This window comes from Tamandua tetradactyla, chromosome 16 (genome assembly GCF_023851605.1).
Source record: "Tamandua tetradactyla isolate mTamTet1 chromosome 16, mTamTet1.pri, whole genome shotgun sequence".
NCBI lineage: Eukaryota > Metazoa > Chordata > Mammalia > Pilosa > Myrmecophagidae > Tamandua > Tamandua tetradactyla.
The window spans coordinates 50,975,266-50,980,466 of record NC_135342.1 but is presented as its reverse complement, the minus strand read 5'-3'; the positions used below and the strand labels follow the sequence as shown (position 1 = coordinate 50,980,466).

The 5,201-nt window shown below is 43.5% G+C and overlaps 2 non-coding genes across 2 annotated transcripts; one reads left to right on the top strand and one right to left on the bottom strand.

The window, feature by feature from the left end:
* The first annotated feature begins 399 nt into the window (after positions 1-399).
* Positions 400-482, top strand: TRNAL-CAG (transfer RNA leucine (anticodon CAG)). The gene has a single exon. It is a non-coding gene; the product is annotated as a tRNA-Leu (tRNA).
* Positions 483-728: 246 nt separating this feature from the next.
* TRNAL-CAG (transfer RNA leucine (anticodon CAG)) lies at positions 729-811 on the bottom strand. The gene has a single exon. It is a non-coding gene; the product is annotated as a tRNA-Leu (tRNA).
* Positions 812-5,201: the final 4,390 nt, after the last annotated feature.

Sequence of the window (5,201 nt, the reverse complement as noted above, 5' to 3'; positions counted from 1 at the left end):
AGGGGTGCGGGCGTGACTGAACCGCGTAGAAAACGTACAAAGGCGTGAATGCAGAAATGCAAGAGTGCTTGCAGGTATGCAGCAATCAAACCCGACGGGAATAATAAGTGCATGCCTGCAAAAGGAAATGCATGCCGCAGACAAAAATGTACGCAGTGTTAGTCTGAGTCTTTCAGATTCTCCAGCAGGCCGCGCGCGCCCTCTGCTGCCGCGCACCCGCCGGGTTCTGTTTCTCCTCGCGCCATTTCGCCTCGCCCTTTCCAGCAAACGCGAGACGCGTGTGTCTAGCTCCTCCTGATGCTGGGCGGGGAACAAGGCCCAGGCGCGCCCACTGTCCGCTACGCATGCGTACATTACGGAGATTTCGAAGGGGGTTGTGCGAGGACTAGCGTTCGAGTTGTCAGGATGGCCGAGCGGTCTAAGGCGCTGCGTTCAGGTCGCAGTCTCCCCTGGAGGCGTGGGTTCGAATCCCACTTCTGACAAATATGTGCTTTTTCCTTTCACCAGCAACACTGCGCAGTGGAGCCGAGCTTAGCGATACTTTCACTCTTTGATTAGTCACTTCATCTTTTCACAAAACAAGTCTTTTCTTCGTAACAAGCCAAAGGCAACCTATTTGTACTTTCAACTTTAAAAGGGAAGACCTGCTCTGTGCTTTCAGGAATCTTAGCGTAGTCAAGGGACCAAACGATCCAAAATCTTAGGGTTTAGGGAAGAAAACAGCAGTTTGTCAGAAGTGGGATTCGAACCCACGCCTCCAGGGGAGACTGCGACCTGAACGCAGCGCCTTAGACCGCTCGGCCATCCTGACTTGCTAGAAAGCTGTTTCTAAAGTCCTATATGATTATTCTTACTGTGCGCTGGGGTTCTTGGATTACAGACGGTTGGTGGCAGAGTCCCGGGCTGCACCGAATCAGCCATGGGGCCAGGGATGATCCAGCACTGAAAACCACCGGTGCTGTGAGACTAACTGCTGTCTTTAAACTGGCTCAACCTTTTTTCTAAGTACTTATATTTTAAATGGAAACTCTGTAACCCGAACAGAAATGGAAAACCAGATTTCCTTGTCATCGATAGAAAACAACCATAACATGAATACAATGAAAATGAAACTGTATTATTAAATTCCAGCCACCTGCTAAGGCTCTAAGCCGAAGTGGTCGCATTATTTTTCCTGCTAGAATAGGACGGAAAGGTAGGGTCTTTGGACGGGCGCCTGAGGGGAGTGGGGTTTAAAGGATTCTATTTAGGAAGCATGGGAGGGATGCTTTGTGATGAATTTTGCCATCTGCTCTTCGGGGACGGGGGGCACACAGATCCCACACCCCTAGGTGTTTAGCTGGGACCTGAGCCGCTTACCCAAAGGAATGGTTGTTAAGCTTGGTGAAGAGAAGAGTTATCTGTGTAGAAAAGCTTGATGTGTCCAAGTAATTAGGATTGTACATCTGTCTGTCCTTCTTGCTCCAAGAACTGGGGGCTACAGTGGAGATGCGATGAGTGGGTAGTTACAGAGGAAAGTTTCAATAGAAGAACTTGCTGGAAAGGAAACAGGCTGCCTGTGTAGGTAGTGAGATCCCCACCGCTGGAGGCATTAAAGCCAAGGCTGGACAGTCCACTCCCCGAGGGGAGTTGAGGGTCCCTGACAAATTACCAGAAGTTTAGTGGCTTGAAACAACCCACATTTATCCTTTCACAGTTCTGAAGGTCGTAAGCCTGAAATGGATCAGCAGGGCTGCATCGTCCTTGGGGCTGTGAGGGAGAATCCATTTCCTTGCCTTTCCCAGCTTCTACAGGTCTCCTGATTCCCTTGGCTGTTGCCCCCACCTCTGCTTTCCTAGTCCCTTTCCTTTTCTGACCCTGACCTTCCTGCCTCCCTCTCATAAGGAACCTTGTGATGACAGTGGGCCCATCTTGATAACTCAGGATAATCTCCCCATCTCAAGATCCTGGATTTGATTACATTGCAAAGTCCCTTTTATTGTGTAAACACAGTGACAGTTCAGGGGATTAGGACATGGACATCTATGGGTGGGAATGGGAGCAAGGGGCATTTTCCTACCTATCATAGCCTCCTAAAGCATTTTCATTTGGAAGACACTGCTCAGGGGCCAGTTTCTGTGCTATCTTTGGTCTGGTGAGGGCCACTCTTCCCACCAGTTCCCTGTTCATTTTCTTCTCTGAGTTCACCCCTCCCCTCACCAGAACCTTTGCTGTGGCTCCCCTAAGGCTATGCTAAACCATGAACAGGTTTGGGAAGAAACAGCACTGGGTTAGAGTCCCCTGGGGGAGGCCTGGAACACAGGCTTCCCCTCTCTGAGCCTTAGTTGACTCTAAAAGGTCATGGACACTGGAAAGACATCCAGCACATTTCTTTGGGTGCAAGGGACAGATACCCAGCTTACTCTAGTTTTGGCAGAAAAGGAATTGTTGGCTCATGGGACAGGAGGGGTGGGCAGACAGACTGCTGCCCCTTGGGGACCCCGGGAGGCGGGGACAGGGCCTGTTTCCACCTTTTCTGCTTCTCTGGCAGCAGCTCTGGTCAGGGTCTCGCCTCTCCCCGCCTGGTACTCATAGGGCCTCGGCGTCACAGAGAAGCCCTCCCCGTGCACCCCACAACCAGCAGCAGACCTGGACCCGTCTCCCACAGCCCAGCAACCTGCCAAGCACTTTCAACAGCCATAATGAACGATTATTTGAGTAAAAAATTGTCTAACAGCTGCCCCCCAATCGCCACCACAGGCCGCTCTGGGGTTCGGTGGTGGTTTCGCTGAAGCCCTGGGCCTGGCACATAGTAGGGCTTGGTCCATATTTGCTGCATGATGAAAGGAATAAACAGCATGGTCCCAATTTACAAAATGTTACATGTTATGGAGAAATCTTAAGACTTATTGCTAAGTGAAAAAAGCTGGTGCAAACCAGTTTGAGGGCTTGAATTCACATGTTAAAAAAAGCTTCTGTGTAATATGTACATATGTGTTTATACACACATACAACTTTCAGAGAGGAGAGCACAGCAAACTGGGGGCTGAGGTTCCCTTGGGGAAGAAACTTGTGGAGCAAGGGGGATGGGACAGGAGGGAGGCTTTATGTGGTACATGTTAAATTTTACTCCACGTGCATTTATTATATAATAAAAAATAAATACAATCTTATCAGGTGATCAAGGTCAACACCGACAGTGCTAAGTCATGTTGCTAGCGTGTACCCTTGATAAAACGTGACGAAAATAGTGCTTTACCTCTGTGCTCTTATTCCCCAAAGCACATGACCCCAGTGTAATCACGAGAGAAACATCAGCCATGGCCCAAATGACAAACATTCTAACAAAATACCTGGCCACTTCCTCAAAACTGTCAAGGTCATGAAAACCAAGGAAAGTCTGAGAAGTGATCCAGTCAAGTGGAACCTAAGGAGACTTGATGCCTAAATGTAATGTGATCCCGGAACAGAAAAAGATGGTAAATGTATCAATAATGTATCAAATATTGGCTCTTTCTGAAGAATGTACCAGTCTATTGTAAGATGTTAATAATGAAGAAACTGGGGTGTACAGGAACTTTCTATACTATCTTCAGAATCATCTGTAAATCTAAAACTGTTCTAAAATAAGAAGTAAAAAAAAATACAATTTTTAGTTTATATATTAACAAAATATATACACTTAAAAATACATGCATATTTACATATTCATATTTTATGTAAATAAAATTATGTAAAACACATGTAAGAAAAATATGCATTAAAGTAACAAAGATTATAAAATGAAACCTCAGCAGCTGTGATTATCTCTGGGTTGTGGCATTTATTGACTTTTTTGTCTTTGGTTAACTGTATGTGCTATATTTATATAATGAACATGAATTAATTAGGGATTTTTTTTGTATGCATATGGCAGGGTCACATTTCATTATTTTTCCATGTGAATATCCTGTTATTGCAGCACCATTTGCTGAATTTTTGTTTGTTTGCTTTTGTTTTGCTTGTTGTGGGAAGTGCATGGGCCAGGAATCGAACCCAGGTCTCCCACACGGCAGACAAGAATTCTACCACTGAACTACCCTTGCACCCTCTAGGGATTTTTTTTTCAATTAAAAAAAAAACTCCCCCCCCAGACACACATACACACAAGAAACAAAAGCAGAAAAAAAGAAAAAAAACTGCAGAAAAAATTTGAAAAGGGTAAAATAATGCTGGATATTCTTTTAATGAATTAGGTATTAGGTGTTGCTGCAGCTGTGCCATCCTATTTGATTACTACTAAACACGTTACTATAGTACTTGAATTGAGTAATACTGTAAGTTTAAAATGCACATGGGATTTCGAAGACCTTAGTACAAACAAAAAATGAATGTACAATGTCTTTTTAATAATTTTTTAATATTACATGTTTAAATGATAATAGTTTGGATATATTGGATTAAATAAAATATATTGTTAAAATGAACTTCACCCGTTATTTCCTTTACCTTAAAAAAACACATACATACACAAACATAGTCACTAGAAAATTTAAGAGTCCATATGTGGTTCTCATTTACTTCTCATGGTTTAGAAGAACCCCCCTGGGGTTATCTAATTTTGTGTGGGTCTGCATTTTTCATCACCTTTGACTATTTTGCAACTCTGAACAGAGAGAAGTTAACTTGTGGATAGCGGACGGTGATGCAAGACTCCAGTCCAGAGATGCAAATAAATGTTGTCTGTGCAAAAGATTCCATCCTGTCATAGAGGCCAGTTTTGTATCTATTAGTAAATTCATTTCAGCATTTCTGATAGTCTATATACATATATATATATGTGTCTTGTTGACTGGATTTTCTTTTTAACCAGTTTTTTAATGAATTAATTGAAATTTTTGACACATGTTCATTTTATATTTCTATGAGGTCATGATTTTCTCATTTTAAAAACATGTATCAAAAAATAATAATAAAAATTTACAAAACGAACAGACATGTATCCTGAGCCCAGAGGTTATTCTGGAGGTCACTCTTATGCAAGCTTCATTTAGAAGCTACTATTATAGCTTGCCAACCCCCCAACCAAAATCATCCCTGCCAATCCTAAAGAATACCTAATGCATTATATAAGATACTACAAAGGTTCCATGCACTAGGGTAACTTTTCAGAAACCTACAACCTACAGATGGGCCCCTGAACCAGGTAAATCCTGAAATGCAGAGGGGCCAGCCTTTCCAGA